The sequence below is a fragment of the Canis lupus genome, chromosome 31 (genome assembly GCF_011100685.1).
Source record: "Canis lupus familiaris isolate Mischka breed German Shepherd chromosome 31, alternate assembly UU_Cfam_GSD_1.0, whole genome shotgun sequence".
In the NCBI taxonomy this organism is placed as follows: Eukaryota; Metazoa; Chordata; class Mammalia; order Carnivora; family Canidae; genus Canis; species Canis lupus.
This window is the reverse complement of record NC_049252.1, coordinates 8,692,491-8,717,687: the sequence shown is the minus strand read 5'-3', so window position 1 is coordinate 8,717,687 and position 25,197 is coordinate 8,692,491. Positions and strand designations below refer to the sequence as shown.

The window sequence follows — 25,197 nt, the reverse complement described above, 5'->3', positions numbered from 1 at the left end:
AGAAAATCATTTCTGATTATTTAATTCTCAAAAAATAAATGTATAGATTTACTGGTCTTAAGTTATTGTATTAAACATTCAGAATATTGTGATAACCTAAGAACACAAACTTCTAAAGTTCTTGAACTGTAGATCTGATAAAAGAACTTGCATGATGTTCTCAATGGAAATGTTGGCTGCCAAATTACCTAAAATATTTGTATTAATACATGCATTCATATTTTAAAATTCAATTTTGTTGAATAGTTTTAAATAGCCCCCCCCCAAAAAAAATTTCAGGGACAACAGATTCTATTTGCCTATAGGCTTGCTTTAAAAATGAATGTAAATGGGCAAATGTTTAAGCATGTAGATGTTCTATGATTCCTGAGTGTTGATTTTTCTAAATTGATCTTTTATCTTTAAAAACAAAAAAACATTATTAGAGTTACAGAGTATGTTAACCAATTTCCAATATAAAATAAAAATGTTATCTTTTTTTCTCCAAAATAAATGCCATGGCCTAGCATGAAAAAGAAAAAAAAAAAAAGAAAGAAAGAAAGAAAAGAAAGAAAAAGAAACTGGAAACAAATCCTTTTATAGTATTAATTTTATAGAAATTACAAAAAAGTAAAAAATAGAAAATGAAATGTAACACCTTTATTCATCTCATCTGTCTCTTTCTCATTATCCACCCATGGAGACATTAACAGCCTCACTACAGAGAGAGAAATTGCTTGTTCATTTATTGTGAGAATCTTTTTCAGATAAGTGGCAATTTGCATCCTCATGAGCAATGTATGGCAATGTCTCATCTGGTCCAATGCAGTATGCAATTTTGCACACAATGTCATGCTGACCTGAAGTAAGTAGGATATATTGCTTGCATAAGAAATATAATGGGTAGGGGAGATATCCACATTCATGTGTTCCAGCCCACAATTTCATTATGCCATGACAATCAAGAACACAGCAGATGCCACACCTGAAAATATTAGGAAGTTAATTAACCAATGGAATATCATCAGGGACTTCCATTCAGCCAGCAAAAATAATAATGCAGAGTTCACTCAGACTAAAGACAGCAAAAGTTTTATACAACTCCTCAACATTTACCAAAAGAAAATTAATAATGGATGGGAATATGCCCTGAAGAAATTTTACTTTAAAATACAGTAAATATAAAAGAGAAGCAATGTAAAATATTAAAACTTACTACTAATTATAGCTAATTTCTGTATCCAGTAGGGATTTTTTAAACAATGCCATTTATTTTAAAATGCTCTTTTAAATTGTCAGAAAGCTTTTAAAATTATTTTTGACTAAAATCAAGAGGGAAATTTGACTACAATGGGAGTAATGTATCCTTCTCTAACAGGAATGATTTAAATCTGTGAAAAGTGAGGCCTGACAGGCATAAATTGGCTCCTGTCTTTTGATATTTAGAAGATGCATTAGCTCTCTCTTCTTGACAGAATACAGTATTCCATAGGTAGATTAGACCCCATCAAATGTCTACACTAATAACATTTGTGATTGCCCATCTTTCCATTACAAGTGGCCACTTTTTCCATTGTTTTCTTTCTGTCATTTACTGCTGGGGGGAGAGAAAAATCGGTTTGATGAAATTTAAGGGCCCTTTATAGTTCTCTCCAAAAATTACAGCTTATTTTCTTATACTAGACTCCAAGTCCATCTCACATTCTAGAATTCTTGATAAACACCAGCCTAGAAAGCAAGAGAACTCAAGCAATCATTTAGTCCTACTAATCCATGACCACTTGATACTCTGGCATCTTTGATGATTTTCGAAGCTATTATAAGGGTAAAATATTTTCTATGCTTAATGAAATAAATACTTAGAATTTTATAAAAAAAACTTTAATGAAATAAAATGCATCTAACACTTTTAATACATGGGGAACTGGAGCTATATTTAAATATGCAAATGATATTTGAAATCAAAGAATAATCTTAAGCTCTATTTAATTTTTTTTTTAAGCTCTATTTAAAAGGTCAAAGAATTCTCTTAACCATAGTACTACCCCCATAGAAAATAGATCCGTTCCTGGTTTGCAAAGATTAGGGGATAAAGATTTTTAATGTTTAAATTGATCTCTTTTGCTATATTCTTTGCTGGCTTCAGGGCACAAAGAATAACTTCTCATGTAACAAAATTTCGTTGTTTTTTTTAAAAGATTTTATTTATTTATTTGACACAGAGAGAGGTACAAACTAGGGGAGTGGGAGGCAGAGGCAGAGGGAGAGGGAGAAGAAGGCTCCTTGTTGAGCAAGGAGCCCACTGCTAGGCTCAATCCCAGGATCTGATCATGCATGATCTGAGCCCAAGGCGCTTAACCAACTGAATTCCCCAGGCACCCCAGGTATCATTTTGTGTTCTCTGAAGAAGGCAAATAATAGGGGATGCCTGGGTGGCTCAGTAGTTGAGTGTCTGCCTTCAGCTGGGGTTGTGATCCTGGGGTCCTGGGATGGAGTCCTGCATCAGGTTCTCTGCAGGGAGCCTGCTTTTCCCTCTGCCTATATCTCTGCTTCTCCCTCTGTGTCTCATGAATGAATAAATAAAATCTTACCGAAAAAAAAAAAAAAGGCAAATAATACAAAAATTCTGTCAGGAAAAATATTAAACACGTATTTTTTAGTACAGACACATTTTCTCATATAGTACTATAATCCAACCTACAGAGCTTTATTTTTCCTGCAGTTAACTTTCTTTTACTCCTAAATCACAGAAAGATGTAATTATGGTCAGGTAGAAAAAGATTTAGAAAACTGCTCATTTATGTATAAAGGGTTCAAAGACTACTCTCACAAAAAAAGAAGTAGCTACAATTTAATGAGGAGAACAGAAACATAACCCTCTTCTATTATATACAAATAAATAAATATCATAAATATAATTAATGTTTGCTGCTTTGTATTAATCTAATCTTCACCAAGGTACTTTCTTTTGAATCCTCTTTTAGAATTTCAAATCCCACACACATCATATACCATAAATATTATTGGTTTTCAATTTAGCCAACAGAAAGTTTAGAGTCTGACCAATTAAATACTTTCTCCAAATGTCTATTTTACTTTTGGAAGTCTGTCCTGCAACACACCCATCTCCAACACCTGCCTTCCAGCTTAACTTCAAAGAGATATTTCATATAAAAGCATCTGAGAGGAAGAGAAAAATCTGACACCACACTTGTTTGAATTTCCATTTTCAAAAAAGTATAAAATAAGTAAATATATATTTATTTCTTAAAAGAATGAGGCAGTTTAAAAAAAAATCCAGAAGTATGTCTTGCAACAACTCTGGATTATCTTAGAGAGACCAAATGATGAAAGAAATAAATAAGAGAGAATAGGTTATATTGTCTTGGTTGAAATTCAGGCTATCATACACCAATAACATGACTGGTGTATGATGATAAGCTAACTTATCATGCTGAGGGTACTTACTTCATCAATGAAATGGGAGCACAGATTTTATTTACCTCAGAGGACTGTTTTATTAAATAACACTGATCCCAGACAAAGCACTTATAACGGGGCCTGACACAGAGCCCTCAATAAATGTTAGGTGAGGTGAGTATAATTATATTGGTTAGATGACTATAGTTATTATTGTTAGTGTATGTATACATTAGATAGTCATTTATAATTATGCACACTTATATGTGTGTGTCTCATTAACCTAAAGAGCATGAATTAATTCAGTAAATTTAACTTCATTCTCCAAAAATTCTTAAGTGCTGGTATTATTAATTAAATACAAATACTGAATGAAACATATAATCCATTTGATAAACCTTTATGTACTATGACATTAATCCATTGTAAATATTCACCACAGCTAGTATATCAAACAGCTTATGACACTGCGACCAAATTTTAGTTTTTCTTCTAGCTCACTAGACTTCATCCCTGGCAAAGCTGTAACTGGGGAGAAAAACACACAAGCAACCAAAAGTCCCCAAACATCAATAGCTCATCTTTTACCCAAACTTTATTTACATCCATGAGGAATTGGGGCTAGATAAATAGCTCCGAATGCCATGTTCTTAGTATATGTTGGAGCACACTGGAAAAATGATAATCATCCAAGAGAACTCAAGTAGAATGGGCTTGCATGCAGACCTATTCACACAAACACACAAATCATGGACATGCACACACCCTACATCTTATGGCTTATCTCATATTAAAATTCAGTGAAGCAATGGACCACAATAATTGAGAGGAATTTCTGTTTTATGTAAATGTGGTCATCTCTACTTATTTGCCCAACTCATTCTCTCAGTTACTAAACTAAAAACAAAACACTCCCCTATCATAACAGGAATGGATTCTCAAGTTTGCTTTCAAATAAGACTGATCCCATTCTTTTGAACTGAGGAATCAATAACTATGATACAAATACTAAAGTCATATTTGCCTAGGGTCTTATTTCTCTATAATTTCCTAAATTGCTTTTGCCATAATTAAAGTAATTAAAGCATAAGGATGATGCAAGAAGAAGAACGCAAGTTTCTGTTTAACTAAAAATATCGGGCATCTGGATGGCTCAGTGGTTGAGCATTTGACTTTGGCCCAGGTAAAGGGATCAAATCTTGGGATTGAGTCCCACATCGGGCTCCCTGCATGTAGCCTGCTTCTCCCTCTGCCTGTGTCTCTGCTTCCTTCTCTGTGTCTCTCATGAATAAATAAATAAAATCTTAAAAAGAAAACCCTAAAAAATAAACTAAAAATATCAAAGTATGAGAGATCATACTTTGTCATTAATTATGAATTGACCTGACTTGACTTTAGAACTTATGTCTAAGGACCCCTAAGAGGCTATTTTTATTTTCCCTGAAAATGATTAGGTAGCCACTACATGAACCCTTTAATTTCTGTCTTCATACACTATACCTCTGGAATCAAGGCAACACTGAGATATTTAAATGGGGAAGAGCAGGGGGTGAAGCAGGGATGAGAGAAAGAGATCTCCAACATTAAAACTCTGTTGTTGCTTGCTAGCACTAAATCTTTTCTTCCTTTCTTTCTTTCTTTCTTTCTTTCTTTCTTTCTTTCTTTCTTTCTTTCTTTTTTTTTCTTTTCTTTCTTTTCTCTTTCCTTCTATCTATAGAGAGAGCACACACAGATGCACTCACTATAAGAAAGGTACTGTATTTCATACTTAAATATGTTTTAATATTCACAATAAACCTTCAAGAGAGTAGTATTACTCATTTTCAGATGAAGAGATTGAGCCCTGGTGAAGTAAGACAACTTGCCAGCACTCACACAAACAGTAAGTGTTGGAGGCAAAATTTGGATTTGAGTGTCTGAGTGACTTCAAAGCCATGGCTTTAACAACTATGATAGATTGCCTTCTACAGCTAATGGCATGACTGTCAAGACTAGGTATAATGGTTGAACAAGTCAACATCATTCTAATCAAAGTGTAAAAGTGGTATAAATCTGGAAGAGAGGAGCTTTTTTGCTTTGCTTTTTGCTTGTTTCTTGGTTTTGTTTTAGACATACACTATTTAGTATCACCGGCAAGAACATTCTTATTCTTGAATCCGGAGGTCCTCCCTGCCATATTAGGTCTTCTCTGACAATCATTATGAACAGACCAGCTGTCCAACATCGTTCATAAAATAGTTCCTAATTCACACAGAATCGCTTGCCCTGAACCCCTCTCTCCTGTCTTCTTTAAAAAGCACATGTCACAGCTGCATTTCAGCAAAGCTCAAGTAGTGCCTCATCTGTGAGCCATCTCAATGGACAAGTAACATTTTGAAATGCACACAAAATGGGACCAAGCGTGCCTTACTGTTAATTAAAACCATCCTGACAGCCACGGACTTGGCCTTTATGATCAGCTTCTCTCCATGTTTGCTGAGTTGAGTCAACACATCTGCACCTGTAGGCTGGCTCAAGATGAATCAAATGTGAAAACTCAAGTGATCCTTGAAAAACAGGCAGGCTGGACTCCTTTTTCCTAGGATAAGCAATTCTCTTGTACCAAATATGTATGTGTACATTCAGTCCAATACTTAGAACATCACTATTATTGCCAACAAAGGAACGTTGGACATTCTGATACCTTAAAGCAGCTGTTATCAAATGATCTGGTGTCAGGAGCCTTTTGCACTCTTAAAATTACTGAGAACCCCAAAGCATTTTTATTTATGGGAATCCTATCCACTGATGCAATAATGTTAGAAATTTAAATGGAGAAAAATTTAAAATACTTACTTTAAAATAAAGATAACCTTATTTAATGTCCATACAAATAACATTTTCACAAAAGCTAACTATATTTTCCCAAATATATACAGTGAAAAGAATGGTACTGTTTTACATTTTTGCAGATTTTTTTTAAGATTTTATTTATTTATTCATGAGAGACACAGAGAGAGGCAGAGACACAGGCAGAGGGAGAAGCAGGCTCCATGCAGGATCCCAATGTGGAATTCGATCCCGGGACTTCGGGATCAAACCCTGAGCCAAAGGCAGATGTTCAACTGCTGAGCCACTCAGGCGTCCCTGCTGACTTGTTTTTAATGTTTGGCTTAATGAATAGAGAGCTGGCTGCTATCTATCTGTTCTTAGATTCAGTCTCTTACAATACATAATTTTGTTGAAATATGTGAAGAAAAGTAAGCCTCACAAAGACATCTAGGTAGAAAAGGGAGAAGTATCTTAACTGCCTTTTCAAATAATCGTGGATATTCTTATTTTTTACTACACTAACAGTCAACATGTAGTAGTCACTTAAATGTTAGTGACAAAGTGGAATCTGAAAACACATCAACCAACTTTTTGAAACCTATTAGATTAAAATATATTATTTTGCCTTGACCTTTGAATGAATCTTTTACCATGCATGATTTTGACCTTGTGGACTTCCTAAGAGGAACTCTGGACCAAACTTTGAGAATCACTTATGCAAAAAAAAATAAATAAATAAAACAAATAAAAAACAAAAAACCCACCTCTGAAAAAAGTATGAATTGAATGAATCTAGCATAGTGACAAAGATGTAGCAATTGTACAAAGAACCTTACAAAAGCATTCAAGATTTCATTTACTACATGGTAGTAGATTTGTGAAGATTAGAAAAGAGGCCCTCCTGGAGACCCAGTCTTACAAACTTGTTCTGGAGAGTAGGGAGTCAGAGGAGACTATAGCCTATGCTCCCTTGGCCAGACTGGTCCTTTCACAGTGAACGAACTATACAATCATATGTGGTGGTCCTAGCTATAATTAATGGAAAGGGCTAGCAATCTACACAGAGTAGAAAAAATAGAAGAAAAACAACTTTGGGGGATCCCTGGGTGGCGCAGCGGTTCAGTGCCTGCCTTTGGCCCAGGGCGCGATCCTGGAGACCCGGGATCGAGTCCCACGTCAGGCTCCCGGTGCATGGGGCCTGCTTCTCCCTCTGCCTGTGTCTCTGCCTCTCTCTCTCTCTCTGTGACTATCATAAGTAAATAAAAATTAAAAAAAAAAAAAAAGAAAAACAACTTTGCACTTGTGAGCCACAACAGTGATAAAATTCATGTTATTCCTTTATTCTTTCACTTGTGCCATCTATCCACGACAAGTTTGACAATTAAAAGTTCATGATCAGGAGAAATAATATTAGGTTCCAGCACAGGGCTTTTATTTTATGACCTGGGTACTGAGTGGGGGAAAGTAGATACAGAGAAAAACACTGAAAAATAAATAAACCTAACTTGTAAATCATAACAATAAGAGCTTTTTTAAAAAAGTGAACAGTTCCCTTCAGGTAAAAGCAATAAAATTTAAATTTCTAGGCATTTTGACTTTGTTTCATAAAAAAGGTACATACCACCCAAAGAGAGTGCCTTTGGGTCAGTTTAATGAGAATATAATGAGAGTAAGATGGAATAGAAGATTCTAAAATAGCAGATTTCATAAAAACTGAAATAGTTTAAAACTTTTTTCTTTAAAATTTTCAGAGACCACTAATTTTAGCTAGTTTGCATCAACTGAAGAGTATATTAGTGAAGATATTTATAACTAAATTAATATTCAGCAAAAATTAATCTCTATCTCATTGCTCCTTAAATTATCACACCATGCTGTAAGAATGATAAATAATAATAATAAATTGTCATGCCATGCTGCAACCATTATCACATTCAGAATACTCTCTAATTCAATTTATTTATATTTAGTTATAATGAACATCTGACTTTTACCAACATAACTTGCTATCAAGCAAACAAACAAATAACCTAGCTATTTCCTACTATATATGTTGACCAGAGGGCATGTTTTAAAACTATGGTAATTGCTGAGCACCAATGTCTTCAGAGACTTCTTCTGTGTGGTAAATATGCAAGTTTGCAAAACACAGGGTTTATAAATGATGATTCATATGTACTGGAGTTTACCAATAAGTCTGAGTTGCCACTTAAAATGAATATATTAAATGTTGGTCATGAGTAGAAAAATTACTATATTTGGTACTAATTGTGGTTCTTTTTTCCTTTCCACTGTCTGAGCTCATTAGAATCACATGCTGTGCAAATCTCTCCCCTTCGGAAAGTCAGACATGATTGCCCCCCTTATGCCACTAGTTAACATTAAGTTTCACTGTACCAAGAAGCCATGGGCATTGAAAGTACACACTGCAGCAGTGGTAAGGACAGTTTCTATTCCACAGATGAAGAGTATGCAGGAGCTGTGTACTGAACATTAATCTGCACTCTAGAGTTTGCTAAAATTCTTCTAACAGACATTTTTGGTCAGTCTTTCAACATAGATACAATAAAAATGTAAGATGCATTCCATACCCTATTCTAAAAGTCAATTTTAGAGTTTTACTGAAAACGAGCATTAAAACCCAAAAATATAAACACAAAGCTTAAAATAATTCACAGATTTATTTTAATTACAAAAACAATTTAAATTACAGGGATATAGGTGGTAAGGCAAAAAGAAAATCTATTATGATCCACGCTTTTCTTCATAATGATGAATTATGGAACTCTGCATTTCAGGACAGGAAACTGGTGTTTAGCATGAGTATCTCTACCTAGATTTCACTAATGCCCTAGGAAGTCAAATTCTGGTTGCCCCAGATATGTTAGAAATTTATTCCTCTTTAAACAGAAAACTAGGGATCCCTGGGTGGCTCAGTGGTTTAGCACCTGCCTTCGGCCCAGGGCATGATCCTGGAGTCCCAGGATCGAATCCCATATCGGGCTCCCTGCATGGAGCCTGCTCCTCCTCTGCCTGTGTCTCTGCCTCTCTCTTGTCTCTCATGAATAAATAAATAAAATCCTTAAAAAAAATAAACAGAAAACTACATTCACATTAACTTTGAAATTGTTCAGAAAATCAAACTGAGAATTATATATAAAATCACTGTCATATTCACACAAAGGATTAAATTGTAAATCCCATACTGTTTATAAGCATCTATTTACTTGGCTCAAAAAGAAAAACAGAGGCGTCTGCTGGCTGCGTCAGACAAGCATGCAACTCCTGTTCTCAAGGTTATGAGTTTGAGCCCTATGTTGGGTGTAGAGATTACTTAAATAAATGAATAAATAAAAACTTAAAAAAGAAAAAAATGTAGCCAATATGAGTTCTATATTGTTAATAGGATATAACTTTTGCCTAAGAGTTGCAAACCCAAAGATTATCCCTCTAGGAGATAAGAGGTACACATATTATTATGATTTTTTTTTTTTTTTTTTAGAGGGGAGGTACATGGGTGCACGGTCTGGAGTAGTGGTGGAGGGGTGGAGAGGGAAAGAGAGAATCCTAAGTAGGCTCCATGCCCAGGACCGAGCCCAATATGGGGCTTGATCTCAGGATCCTGAGATCATAACCTGAGCCAAAACAAAATCAAGAATTGGGACTCTTACCCTACTGAGCCACCCAGCCACCCCAAAAGGTACATGTATTAAACCCAATGAAGTACCTTAAGAATAACAAACACTTTTTCTCTAATTGCATGTTCACCAAAAAACCTTATAATCTGATTTCCTGACAGCAAAAAAATTTACCTGTGGCTGTAAATATTCTAATTTTCTAATAAGCTCAATAAATCATCAAACTGAAAATTAATAAATTGCTATTATCATTTCTTTTTCCTTGAAAAAGGTATTCACTTGACATTTTTATCAATGATATATCAAAGATAAAAAAGCAATTCTGAGAGAAAAATCTAGTCATTTTCTCAGACCACCAGTATATTTTGGTAAATATTTACTTAATTTTGCTATCAGGCATTATGCAATTAAAATAATTTGTAAAGTAACTGTAATAACTATCAATAGTTATTGCTGCTTAACCATTAGGTATCCCAAACTGAACCTAATACTTTAAACTATAAAAACCGATGATGCCACAAAAAAATAATAAAATTATATGACCCTGAAACTCTCCAAAATTTAAGTAATATAAAGCTAAACATTCATAGTAGCATTTCATGAAGACATTAAGTGAAAATATGTGTGTCAAAATACTCTTGAGACTTACTATTATAGTATTTAATATTTTTAAAAAGATTTATTTATTTGATTGAGAGAGACAGAGTGAGAACACATGTGGAGGGGCAGACGCAGAGGGAGAAGAAAAGAAGCAGATTCCCTGCTGAGCCGGGAGCCTGATGTGGAACTCCATCCTAGGACCCATGAGATCTTGACCTGAGCAGAAATCGAAAGTGGGATGCTCAATGGACTGAGATACTCAGGCGCCCCTATACTACTTAATATTAAAGGACTTTATTTTGAAAGAGAGAACAAATGAGGAATATACATTCACACATCTTTAATGTATTAGACAATCAACAGTGTGCATGTGTTTATAAGGGATTCTTCGTGGTCCTATAGAATAAAGTCTTCATTAAATTGAATTTTCAAACCATTTTATGTATTTCAAAGGTGTCACATATTGTTTATATACGTAATAAGTACACTAATGTCAAGAGGTTTGTAAGTTTCTATAGTTTTCTTTTTACTCCTCAGTAAAAGATTACTTTAAATCAGACCTACATTCACCTAAGGAATGGCACTTTTGTAGACTTTATTCCAAGGAAGCAGAAGAAAGTTTCAGTCTTTCCAATCCCACTAATACCAAAACTGATTCAACTCCTAGAAGGGATCAGTGAAAATCTGAAACATCATTAGGTAACTCGTAAGAGAGTCGAGTAGAGTCAAATGTGAAGGAAATGTTGAAGAAAACTCCATTGTGGAAGAAGAGGATTAGGACAGAAAGAAATGGGGAGGAGAAATGAAAAGTGGGAGGAAATGCCAGTGGTTTCCTAAATGCCCCTCCCAAATCCATCAAGCAAATGTTTTTACAATGGTTTGCTCATACACTACAGCAAATATTCTAGGCATCCTTTGGGTAATTTCTTCATTACAGTAGAGGCCATACTTTTGAAAGGTGGTAACTAATTCAAATAGGCTGAAATAACATTTAAAAGTATTTTACAGAGCTGACGTTCCCAGCGTGCCCTCTCTGACCCAGTTTCATCAGCCACACCTGGGAACTCGCCAGGAATGCAAATTCTTAGGCCTAACCCCAGCCCTGCTAACTCAGAAGACCTGCCAACCCAGGGATCAGGCTTGAACAAGCAATCCAGGTGATCTGATACACACTGTAGTTTGAGAACTCCTGTTCTATACTTGAATTACACCCCAGGGAGAAAGTCAGGGCAAAGATCATTTAGTTTTGTCATTGCACTAAATAAAGCCAACTATTGCAAAACCATGAATATAGAAGGAGAAGGTGGCCATTAGAAAACATAGAACTGCAGACATGAAAGTACTTAAAGGAAGTAATAGATACTTAAGCCCCTACTTTGAGACGTTCTGAAATCGAATTTCTGGGAAATAATTATTGACTTCACATTTGTAGTTTTGAAGTCTACTTTTGTAGAGCATACATTTTTTTTTTTTAATGAAATCGATGTATAGCTCCAGCCACAAAATTTACTTATCTGAAATGGAGTGAATATGTAAAAGAGCATTTGGTTTTAATAAACAAGAATTCAGTGCATGTGCTGAACTCTCACTATCCTAGCTCATTCAGTTACTGTGTGAGTACCCTTAGCTCTTTTACAGATAGGGACAGTATTAGTGATACCAATTCCGCAATACTTGGACGAGAGAGATTAGAATAATGCCCAGTGTGCTCCAGGAAACCGCTGATCCTGATCTTACTAAAGTGAGTAAGAATGTCATGCACCAGTAATCTGACCTTTAACCTCACCTTGCCTTTGGGGAATTTTGAGACATACTAAATCAATTGATATGGCCATTACAATCGAAGGCCCTGTCAAAATTTTTACAGTATTTGAAAGGGGTAATTGGAATCTGAAATGAACTGTAAGCAACACAGAACTCCAGTTCTCAATATGCCAGGTATCCAGCAGATTTGATTTCTTCTTTACACTGAATAACAGGAAGCAAGCAAAAATGTTAAAAAAAAACAATTTCCAAGCAGATACTGAGAGAGTCTACTATTATGATTCCAATACATGTCCAATAATCCTTCCAGTAATATAAGAAATGATAGGAGACACATAGCTTTTTTTAAAAATGACTTTAACAAATATCTCCTGATGGTATGAACTAAAGATTTTCCCTGAAAACTTCATAATTTGGGGAATATGGAATATAGGGAAGAGAGTTCTCTTACCTAGTTCAAAGGAAAAATATTTTACAGGAGAGCCGAGTTAAAGATAATCTTTATTTTACATTTAAAAAAACAATTAAATTGAAGCTTAAACTTTTCAAGTTCAAAAACTAAAATATATGTCTTTTTTGTCTGTTTGTTTTGATTTATGCCTGGCCCACAAAGTGCTTTTTGTAGTGGACAGAGAAACAGAATGCTTTTTAACATCAATGTGTGTTTTGAATTATACTAATAAGCGACATATCAGCTGCGAGGTGAGACTACATAGAAAAAGACTGCTTCAGCTTACGGAAAATACCAGCTGTCTCCACTCTGTGAAGATGGATTACCACCTGTCCTGTTATCTTCCAGACACAATACAAGGCACGTTGGCCATTTTAACCAGGATAACTGTACCCATATGTTCTTTAATTCTGGTCTACATGCTGCCTACCATGAAATGTTCCTAATGGATCATTGTAAATAGGAGATTAGCATGGAAGACAGGGTGTTTAAGCAGAGTGTAAGACCCTATCTTATTAAACCTCCTTCCTTGTTCTCAAAACCTCTACGAGCACAAATATTTGTGATAATATCATCAATTTTAGCTAACTAGTAAAAGCATCCAAGCATAAATGGAAAACAGTGAGTTGTGTGTACGTGTTTTTAAAGACACGGGAAGTTCAGGCTACATGTCACAATACATTAAAACATAGATTGCCACTAAAAAAACGCAGCATATTCATTAACCTTTAAAATGATCACATACATAATTTGCTATAAGCAATTTTGCTAGAAATTTCCTCCTTTTCTCACCAAAATGTTACATTACTGAATATACTTAACAGAAAATAGGATCTGAAAAGAATCCGGTTTTTAAAATATGATAGCTGAAAAAAGTTACCTTTATTTGAAAAATAAAATGTATATTTAGAATTATATCAGTCACTGTACTAAGTCTTTAGCCAACAAATGGGGATGGATACATAGGATTTCTACTATGGAATAACTGAAGTAAAAAACATGATCCATTATCAAACACACTATTTATCTGGTCAGCTTAATATGTAACCAATAGTATAACTGAGTTCTGTTTTAGTGTGTTCAGGGGTAACTTGAACTACATAGAATCAAACACAAAGTTGTAGCCCTACTATATTTACATTTAATGCTGGAACCAAATGAGCAATGAACCAAACAACAGGTCCACTAGCAACTGTTTTATATAGTGACCAATATTTGAGACCTCGATTCAGTATGATTAGATCCTAAATATTAACTAATAACCTAAAATAATGCAAAAAATTATTAAAACAGGCTGCAGAGTATATTTAAAATCGCAAAAATAAAATAAAATCGCATTGCTTCATTTTAGACTAACTAGAAAGATAAAATAAACTCAAATATAATCTCTCCACCATAAATAGTCAAAAATTTCAGTCCTGATGGAGGAAATAATAGATTGATATTTGCAGGTGTATTTAGTCTTACATTGTTGAGTTCTGATTCATATTAGTCAAATATTTTATTTCTTTCAATTTGTGAAATGCTAGAATTCCTAATTAAACTTTGAAATAAAAAGAATAGGGAGAAGCAAATAGAGATTAAAGGAACACATCACAAAAGCTTTCTTGATTTACAAAACTTTTCTTAAAGGAAAGCAGAAAGCTATTGTAATGGTTAAAGACAGAGCCCTTTTATGTGTGCAGATGGGAAGTGTTCCTAGAGAGGGTCATATTTCCTTAGGCTAGACCAAGAAAACTTAACTGCCCCAGGCTTGGAGTTTGATGGTGAGAACAATTCATTCATTGAGCGCTAAGATTCAGTAATCAAAGTATGAGGACAAGGGTGTGATTTTCATCTTATATAAGGACAAGTGACTACCAACCAATTCAAAGGAAACAAATGAAAAAAAAAAAAAAAAAAAAGGAAACAAATGGCAGTAAGAAAATGGAATCTCCTGTATGGCTGGGATTTTTAAATGTATGGTCCCTTCTTCATTCACTTTTAAATTTCATTTTGTACAAACTGACTATATAATAAGCCAGAAACATACACTCTGACAGTTTCCAACAACAGTTTCATGCTATATTTTAAAAATCTCTTAAAAAATCACAAAGGATAAAACTACTTGCATCAAAAATTCAAAAAGATATGCTAAGTGTAGAAATTTATCAAATATTTTTAACATCAACATTCACAACATGAAAACGCATGCAAATTTAAAGGTAACAGTTACATTATTTTTTTTCAAATAATACTTCACTCAGTGCATGCAGTAAGCCTTGTTGAATAGTTTAATTTTAGAAGGGGCTTGGGGTACCTGGGTGGCTCAGTCAGTTAAGCTTCTGCCTTGGGCTCCGGTCATAATCCCCAGGTCCTGCTCACTGAGAGCCTGTCAGTTAAGTGTCTGCCTTTGGTTTTAAGTCATGCTCTTGGGGTCCTGGGATGGAGATCCACAAAGGGCTCCTTGCTCAGAGGGGAGTCCGCTTTGCCCTCTCCCTCTGCCCCTCCCCGCTGCTCATTTTCTCTAATAAATAAATAAAATCTTCAAAAAGAAGAGGCTTAAGAGCCAGATAGAAAAGCTGAATATATTTAATATACATATTTATCCCATCCATTTGACATACCTTTCAGACTCCAATAGCCCTCATCCTCTATAACTATTTGTGACACTACTACAATTCTCAATGAATGACCAGAAGAATCAATAATATGCATCCATATTTTTACTAAATGTAACTTGCTTGGTTTTTAACATTAACCTTGGAAATAGTGCAATGGCTTACAATATCCATTTAATTTTACCTACTTAAACTTAACTAAAATCTTAGGTAAAAATGGAGAAAATTCATTTTAAAGATATGTAGTATTTAAAAATGGCAACTGTTATGAAAAATGCCAAATTAACCATCTGTTCTACCTGAAAATATTTTCTCTTAAAGAATCAGCACAGAACACTTACAAATAAGCCTATTACCTTTTTTCATTATTTTTTACTGGGTGTTTAGTTGAAACAAGACAAACAAAACACTGACAAACTGGAAGGACAAAGGGGGTATAAAAAAAGAGGCCCCACCATTGCACACATTACAATTAAAAAAAATATATTCACCTCTTCTAACAAGGTCAAAATTAGCCTTTACACTTTGGGCCCCCGGAAACATAATGCTCAAAAATATAGAACTGACAGTGGCCTACATTCAGATTTACTCAAAATTCTAAAGGTGCCAAATAATAAGAAACACCTAGAATTTTCTAAAGGATTTTTACAATTCTAAAATTATTTAAAATTTGGGGAAGATAAAAAGAAAAAAATAGCATTACGTGTTTCTGATTTGATTTTAACCCACTTCTATCAAAGGTTCAAAGATGTTTATATTCAATTTCTGTTTAAAATTAAATTTATAATCCTCATGCTCAATTTCAAGCAAAATCACAATGAAAAATATAGATCATATGACTATTGGTTCTTGTCTGGTATAACTCATTCCCAGTATTTTTACATCCTGACTGATAATTTTTCCCTCCCACATCTTTATTTTATTTGTGACAGACTTAAAAATATTTTTCTACAAGGGCACCTGGGTGGCTCAGTCAGTTAAGCATCTGCCTTCGACTCAGGTCATGATCCCAGGGTCCTGAGACTGAGCCCCACATCCGCTCCCTGCCTATGTGTTCTCTCTCTCTCTCTCTCAAATAAATATAAATAAATAAATCTTATTTTTTTTCTACATTATAACCCTTATTGAGAGGCTCAATTCCTAAAGTAAAATTATAGACTATATCCAAAATATGCTTTTAAATATTTGTATGGAAAAACCTTGATTTATAAAACATCAAGTGGGAATACATTCAGATCATTCTTTTCCCAAGGTGATCTCTTCTAAATGAAAGAGTTTAGAATTGGATCTATAAGTAATACTGTTTATCTATAATCTCTCTCTCTCTTTTTTTCTTTTTTGACAGAGGAATTGGGAATGGGCATTAAACCGGATGGATCACTTCACTTACAAAGTCTCTTTCTCCACCCATAGATGATATCAGAGAAGAATAAAAATATGGAACGTTTCACAAATCTGTGTACCATCCTTACCATGCTAATCTTCTCTGTATGGTTCCAATTTTAAATATGGGCTGCCAAAATGAGCACTATCTAACTTCCTTATGTATCTGTCTTATAAGAGTTGTGACTATGAAGAGGTATGGTACTATTAACAACTAGGGCTACAGTTTCTTTAAAAAAAAATATTTTTATTTATTTTTTATTTATTTATGATAGTCACACAGAGAGAGAGAGAGGCAGAGACATAGGCAGAGGGAGAAGCAGGCTCCATGCACCGGGAGCCTGACGTGGGATTCGATCCCGGGTCTCCAGGGTCGCGCCCTGGGCCAAAGGCAGGCGCTAAACCGCTGCGCCACCCAGGAATCCCCAGGGCTACAGTTTCTAATACTAATTAAATAGTGTAGCTTCCAGGAGTTACAGTCCTGCTTACCCAGAGTCCAAACAGACATTACTAGTTGGCTTCAGGTACTCTCTTTTTGAAAAAAAGAAAAAGAAAAGACAGATGTACAAATAAAAGTTTATTTATATCCATCTTCTCTGAATTAGTCAGAACACGAAAGCCTCCACTGTGAACTTTATTATATAAGTGTACCTCGAGAAGAAAGACTTAAGCATTAGCAAACCAGTTAAAAAAATCTAAAATTGACAATGTTCACCTTGAGTTCTGAGGCTGCACCACTGAATATTCATATCCTAATCAATCATGATAATATCAATAGTCAGAATTTCTCTTTTAAAAGTAAATCCGGGATCCCTGGGTGGCGCAGTGGTTTGGCGCCTGCCTTTGGCCCAGGGCGGGATCCTGGAGACCCGGGATCGAATCCCACGTCGGGCTCCCGGTGCATGGAGCCTGCTTCTCCCTTTGTCTATGTCTCTGCCTCTCTCTCTCTCTCTCTCTCTCTCTCTCTCTGTGTGTGACTATCATAAATAAATAAAATTTAAAAAAAAATAAATAAAATAAAAAATAAAAGTAAATCCAAGGGATGCTTGGATGGCTCAGCGGTTGGGTGCCTGCCTTGGGCCTAGTGCGTGATGATCCTGGCGTCCCTGGATCCTGGAGTCCTGCATCGGGCTCCCTGCATGGAGCTTGCTTCTCTCTCGGCCTACGTCTCTGCCTCTCTCTCTGTGTGTCTCTCATGAATGAATGAATGAATGAATGAATGAATGAATAAATGTAAATCTAAAATATTCTGTATCAAAAAGGATATTACCTCTTGGAAAAAATAAGTATGTCTAAATTAAGAAAAGATTAAGCTAAGTTATACAAATTGAGGCTGTTTATTTTGCCTTTGATGTCATATTAAATATAAATGTAATTTGTTGAGGGTGGCCAATTGTTTTATACCTACAAATATGATTAACTTTATAAAATCTGAATTTCATCATCATTCTTCAGCTGTAATAAAGAAAAAAGCAAACGTATTAAAGGAAAGACTGTTAAAACTCCAATTTGAATAAATCCTTAGTCATCTTGAACCTTTAAACAGGCCTTTGGCATAAACTCAGATCATGTCCCAGTAAGATAATTTCTCTGGGGACATATCATTCACTCAGCTTTGAAGGATTCCTCTTAGACAGATTGATCTGGCCTATTAACAATTCTAATTCAAAGAATCCAAATAAGAAAGCAAGCAAAAAGGAAATAACTGGTTTTTTTTTTCCCCCAGCTCTGTTTCCATTCAAAAAATATCTTCCTTCTTTTTATCCTTTCCTATGCAACCTCTCACTAATGTTGCTAAACAGCAGAAGCTATTATACAAGACAGAGCCCAGAATAACTCCATGATTGTTATATTTTTTTAGATACACAGCACAGTTCTCTTCTGCCCATAGGCTTTCAGCACACATCAATTGATGTTGAGTAATACTTGATAGTAAGTTAAATATAAAGCATCATGTTGTGAGCACCAAAGTCTATTGGTAGCAGATTTTTACACAACTATGAAAAGAACACACATATATGGTAAACCATTTATAGAAAAAAATTATAAAATAATTTTAATTTATTCCTTCTCCTGTGATATAAAGTTAATTATGTTAATGACATTTACATCTATAAATGGAAAAGAAATTAGTGAAAATCCCATCTTGCAAAGAGAAATATGTAAATATTTTGGAATGCCTACGTCCATAAAAGAAACCAGAGTATTAAAAGTGATGATGAAAAAAAATAAAAATAAAAAATAAAAGTGATGAGAGAAAAAATAAATAAATAAAAGTGATGAGAGAAATGTGTGAAAACCCATGTTGGAAGAACAGCTCGGAAAAGTTATTAACCAGAAAAAGTTCTAGCATGGAGAATATGGTAACTTATTGGTTATTAAATGTGGTTCAATAGATAAATAAATATGGTTCAATTTAGAGAACTAAAATTAGCTATAAATTTGATGCTTTTAACAATTAAAGATAAACCATTACTCCTTATTTGACAATTTTTGGGTTTTGTTTCATGTAAATTTGCAGCAATCTTTCTTAATTCAGTGCCTGCTTACTCTTTAGGGTATATTAAAAAAAAAAAAAAAATCACCAGGTACTCTGTGGTAGGGCAGCCAAAAGAAATAAAACATCGGCTCCATGAGATCCCAGCTTTTTTTCTTGAACTTTATGAGTTCAGACTGTTGATTGTCATTTGTCTTCTTAGAGAGTATACCAGTGAAGTTGGGCACAATACACCTTGTACATCCTTCATACCTTTTTTATGTTGTTGTTCATGAGAGACAGAGAGAGAGGCAGAGACACAGGCAAAGGGAGAAGCAGGCTCCATGCAGGGAGCCCGATGCAGGACTCGATCCCGGGTCTCCAGGATCACGCCCTGAGCCGAAGGCAGGCGCTAAACCGGCTGAGCCACCCGGGAATCCCCTCCTTCATACCTTTACAGAACCTCATGCAGAAAAGAATTTTCATGGATCCTGAGCTGACCACCATAAAATATTCAGATATGAAAATAGAAAGTACCTGGCAACTGTCCTAATTTGGGTATGTATATCTAATTCTCCACCACATGCTCCTGCAACCAATTTACTGATCATTATGGTTCTTTCAGGAGCAGAGGAACATTACCACATTGACATGATCCTTCATATACTTAACACATACTTTACTTATTTTACTGAAAAGGTCAATGATACACTGACATGTTCTCTCCGAAACTATCACATCAAAGTAAACTATGACTACTGCCCTCTGACACAAAATTTATGTCTTTCAATGCTATCAATTTGTGTTTGGTTTTCCCAATGGCTATTATATCTGACACTGGGGAGATCGTGGCCACCTGAGCTTCAAGCAGCCTCAAGGGAGTCCTCAGAAGTGAAGCTTCTGTGGATCCTCCAAGCAGGGGAATTCATACATTTTCTAGGTGGGATAGTCAAGATCAGATGGAAATACTGGGACTTTCACGTTACTGAACTTAGCCAGAGATGATAACTCCAATTTTTTATGCTGAAGGCTTATATGTTGACTTTGATAACATAAAACAAGATTAAGCATACATTAAGTAGAATCAAAGTAAATGAGCCTAACACAAAGCTGAAAACATCACAAGAACAATCTCATCAACAGGAGAGAAAGGGAAGCGGTATGTGTTCACAATGTAAGCCAACTGAAGCTTTACTGCTTCCCAGCTATTTACTTAGTGGATTGCCCTGTCAATATCTCAGCTTTAAAAGATTACCTCTGCCTTGTCAGAAGATCCCATGTATTGATCTCTCCTGAACACACCAGACATGTTCTTTTAAGGGGTCATACTGGGAATGGTTTCTTTACTTGAAGTTGTTTTTTTTTTTTTTTTCCCAAGTTTTTATTTAAATTCCAGTTAGTTAACATACAGTGCAATATTAGTTTCAGGAGTAGAATTTAGTGATTCATCACTTACCTATAACACCCAGGACTCATCACAACTGCCCTCCTTGATCCCCATCACCCATCTAACCCATCCCCCTCTGCCCACCTCCCCTCCAGCAAACTTCAGTTTGTTCTCTATAGTTGAGAGTCTGTCTTCTGGTTTGCCATCCCCTCTCTCTCTCTCTCTCTCTTTTTTTTTCCATCTTTTTTTTCATATTTTGTTTCTTAAATTCCACATGAGTAAAATCATGGCATTTGCTTTTCTCTGACTGAGGAAGTCATTTTATCTTTATATATCACAAGAAATTGAGGGAAGTATAGGTAAAATTTCTTAACCTTATTAAAAAACAATAAAGACAAAAAGAAAGAACACTAACCAAGTATCAATTTATCTCCTCCTTTTAGCCCATTTCAAGTTTTATTTGGGGAGCGTATTTTTAAGTATACTAATTTTATAACAGTTTGGTTTCTCAATAATGCATAGACATCAATGCCACAGCTTAATCCTAAATGTAAAATGTGTTGATAGTGAACCAGTTGACCATGGCTGAGTAAAAGTAAGATTTTCATGTATGAAAAGGATTTGCATGTAAAACTTAACATTTTACTGGTTCTTATCTATAACTACAGATTAAGAAAACAGAAATATATAAACTGAAAATTCTATATTTTAGAACCTACTGACTGCCACATGAACAGTTACCTTAACAAAGGAAGTAAATGTATATCAAGCTTTGGCATCATTATGTGAGAAGGTAATTGTCTCACATATAAAATGGATTTGTCTTAAGTTTCACATTCATGATTAAGAATCTCTCATGATTAAGAAGACTCATTAAGTGTGAGAAGCAAAAGAGCATCAGGATTATGAGCATGGGCAAAGATATTTAAACTACCTGGGCCTTGATTTCATCTAAAAAGGGTAATAACATACCTACTTCATTGAGTTTTTGTGAGGATTAAGTAAATTAATATGTGTAAAACAGAGTTTGGCACATAGCCCACATTCAGAAGTACTGGTTATTACTATAATTAATATGGCCTTCTACCTCAACTTCTTCAAATTAGAACAAAACAAAACAAAACAAAACTTAGATTGTATTCTATAATACAATTATAGAATTACAGTTTTACTAAGAGCCAATTTATCTCACTAAGTTAAATACGAAATAGAAATAAGTTATGTTAGCTTGAATATTAAAATTCAATATTCTTCTTCCTCTGGGTCTGTTCAGAATTTCAGTGGCAATATTCCATATACATAAACACAATTTCCATTGCTAAGTACTCTCTCTTTGGTGCTTAAAAAGCTTCCAAACAGCCAGGACTGTACTTAAGCAGTTTGATTAGCCCCTTATGTCAGATAAATGAACAGTTTTGTGTAAACATTAAGTGAAATATGGGTCATTGTGAAATGAGAGATTCTCTGTAGTATAATAAATGTCCCAAATGGAATGTCTCTAAAATAATATGATTCTGTCTTCAAAATAAATCCACTTTTTAAAAAGTCAGAATTTTTGGGATATAAGTATAAAAAGAAAAAGGTTATCAGTGGTATAATACAAATGGGCATGTTTCACATGCCAAATTCAGTTTACTGAATAACAGTTCACTCGAACACTTGTAAACAAGGAATGAAATCTGGCACAGACAGTTAAATTTTCCAAACAACTATTACATAAAGGGAAGACACAGTACATGTAAGAAAAAAAAAAAAAAAAACACCAGTTCTGCCCATATAATGAATTAAATATATAAAGGACAAGCTACGTTTTCATAGAACTAACGCATAAAAGGCTAGTCAACAAATAAATGCTGTGAGAATATAATCCAAAACTAAGGTTAAAGCTGTCCTTCAGGAATAAAGACCAAAATATCTCTGACAGAAACATTTCTTCCACCTGCACATCACCAAGTAAAACTGTCTGGGAAACATGGAGGAATGCACCTTCCTTTTATTTTTTTCAAGATTTTATTTTTAAGTAATCTCTACACCCCATAGGAGGATTGAGCTCACAACCCCAAGAACAAGAGTCGCACTAAGCAACTCCAACTGACCAAGCCAGGCTCCTCAGGAACACCCCTTCTGAAAGCAGGCTTATCATCCCTGCAAAATATGATCATGGCCTACACTCACTCACTAATTTGCCCTGGGCACACAAATCCACATCCCCAGGCTAAAAAACTAAAAATATCAATTAAATAAAAATACACAGTCTTATAAAAAAGTGTAATTTTAAAGAAAGTCTCATAGAAGTGGTCATTAGAGCAAATTAAATTTAAAACCCTCTCCCTCTCCTTCCTCTTCCTCTCCTATCTTTCTTTCAGATACTAAGACAGTACAATTTTGCAAAAGCATAAGAAATATCAGAAGTTCTGAAGACATCATTGATTAGTTAATAAAGATAACCCCCTCTCATCTGTACATTGCCTATCTCTAACCAGTCCAAATTACTTTCCAATAGTTAACCAATTATGCAATTATTATGTAAGATACCAAGTAGCAGTGCCTATTTGTAGATAAGAAAATTAAGTCATAGAGGTTAGAAGGTACTATCAGGCCTTTAGGCAAGTCCCAGAAAATCAATTCCTAGCATTAAACTTACATAGCGTTCATCCACCAAACATTTCAGATACTTGTCAGGCATTGTTCTAGATCAGCAGTGATAGTGACAAGCTCCTTGTCCTCATGCAGCACACACAGCAGGAAGAAAAATCAATGGTAAAGATATATATCGCTAGTCACATGATCCCAACCTTGTTTTCTGTTTCTTTTTTTCTTTTTTTCTTTTTGTTTTTTTTTTTTTTTTTTGCAAGTTATTTACTGCTAAAGGGGAAAAGAACTGGATTAATATCTCCTTTTTCCCAGATGATGCACAAAGCATTGTAGGTTATCAATGGACAGATTCCAGGTTCTTGAGCTGAAGGGAGAACAAACTCTGGGAGATGTGTGTAGCGCTTCTCTAAAGTAGCCTCTTCCTTTGTACCAAACCAAGTTTATTAAGGGGAGAAAAGATGGTGAGATTGGGAAGAGGGGGGTAAGACAGCACCCCTTGTTCCAGAAGAAATCAATCCTCTTTCATCTCTTCCTCTCATCAACTCAAGTTGCCTAAGAATACGGTCCCTCTAGGTCCTTGGCCTCTGCACCTGGACGAGCATCAGGAACTCAACAGCTTTCACTAAGAACTGATTGCCCGAGGTCGTCAGATATGTGAATGAAAGAAATAGTCCTGTGAAATACAGACTTGATCTGTTTTCTGTGGATTCAGTGAGCTGTATTTTTAAATTGCTAAATACTGTCATTTACAACAGTTACATGTTATATACTTCATATTAGAAGGAAGCTGGAGGAGCAGGTGTTACTAGGTCAAAAAACAGACGTTTTATTTACTCATTATAAAATATATTACTTATAAACTGAGAAAATGGTGCTTTGAATAATAAAATGGAGTGATTATAAAGACATTCACACTCAAGTTTTCCAATGTATACTTAGCATCTTAAAATGTGACATAGTTACATCTAAACTTCAATCTATAAAATAATTTCAAATTAAATATTAATCAAAGGTACAGTTATACCAAATCAATTTCATGCATTGCCATTTTAAAGGATGAAGGCAAACTGAAGTATAAATTATTTATAAGAAAAAATAACCCACAATAACATTGAGCTAATTATCACAGTAACTGTAGCATTCAGGGCAAGAATAGAGGAAGACGATTTCTTTGTTCATATTTTTCCTAGCCAAAATTTCATGAATAAATCATATGCTTCAACCATATTTTTAAGAATCTAAAGAAGACTTGAGTCTGACATTCTTTTAAAACATTAAAAAGGAGCTTTAACTGAATCCATAATAGCATATAAAAATATTTCCTCAATTTGTGTGTGTGTGTATGAGTTTCACTGTGTGTATATATTTTCCAACTTCAGTAAAAATCCTAAAATTGGAGCCATTTCAGTGTAGCCACTATGGAAAATGGTATGGAGGTTCCTCAAAAAATTAAAAATAGAACTTACATAAGATCCAGCAATTCAAATTCCAGGTATTTATGAAGGAAATGAAATTGCTACCTCGAAGAGATATCTACACTTCTATGTTCACTTCAGCATTATTTACAAAGGCCAAGACATGGAAACAACCTATGAGCGAACAAATAAAATAAATATGGTGTCTGTGTCTGTATTTCTCCACACACACAATGGAATGTTTTTCAGCCACAAAAAGGAAGGGAATCTTGTCATATGCAACAGCATAGAGAGACCTTGAGGGCATCATGTTAAGTGAAATAAATTAGAGAAGAGAAAACAAACTCACAGATACAGGGAACAGATTAAGGGGTACTAGAGGTGGGGGTGGGGTGAAGGCAGAGGGGTGGGGAAAATTAGATGAAGTTGCTCAAAAACGACAAACCTCCAATTATTAGAGATGTAAGTCCTAGGGATATAAGGGTATAGCATGATGACTATAGTTACCAACACTCCGTTGCATATTTGAAAGTCGCTAAGAGAATAGATCTTACAAGTTCTTATCACAAGAAAAAATATATATAATTATATATAGTGAGAGATGTTAGCTAAACTTATTGTGGTAATCATTTTGCAATATACACATGTATCAAATCATTATGTTGTTTACCTAAAAGT

At 34.8% G+C, this 25,197-nt stretch overlaps 1 protein-coding gene and 1 pseudogene across 8 annotated transcripts in view; both read right to left on the bottom strand.

The window, feature by feature from the left end:
• ROBO1 (roundabout guidance receptor 1) overlaps positions 1 to 25,197 on the bottom strand; it is a 1,125,490-nt gene that overhangs the window by 291,163 nt on the left and 809,130 nt on the right. The window lies entirely within an intron of this gene.
• LOC119867130 lies at positions 16,695 to 16,792 on the bottom strand (annotated as a pseudogene).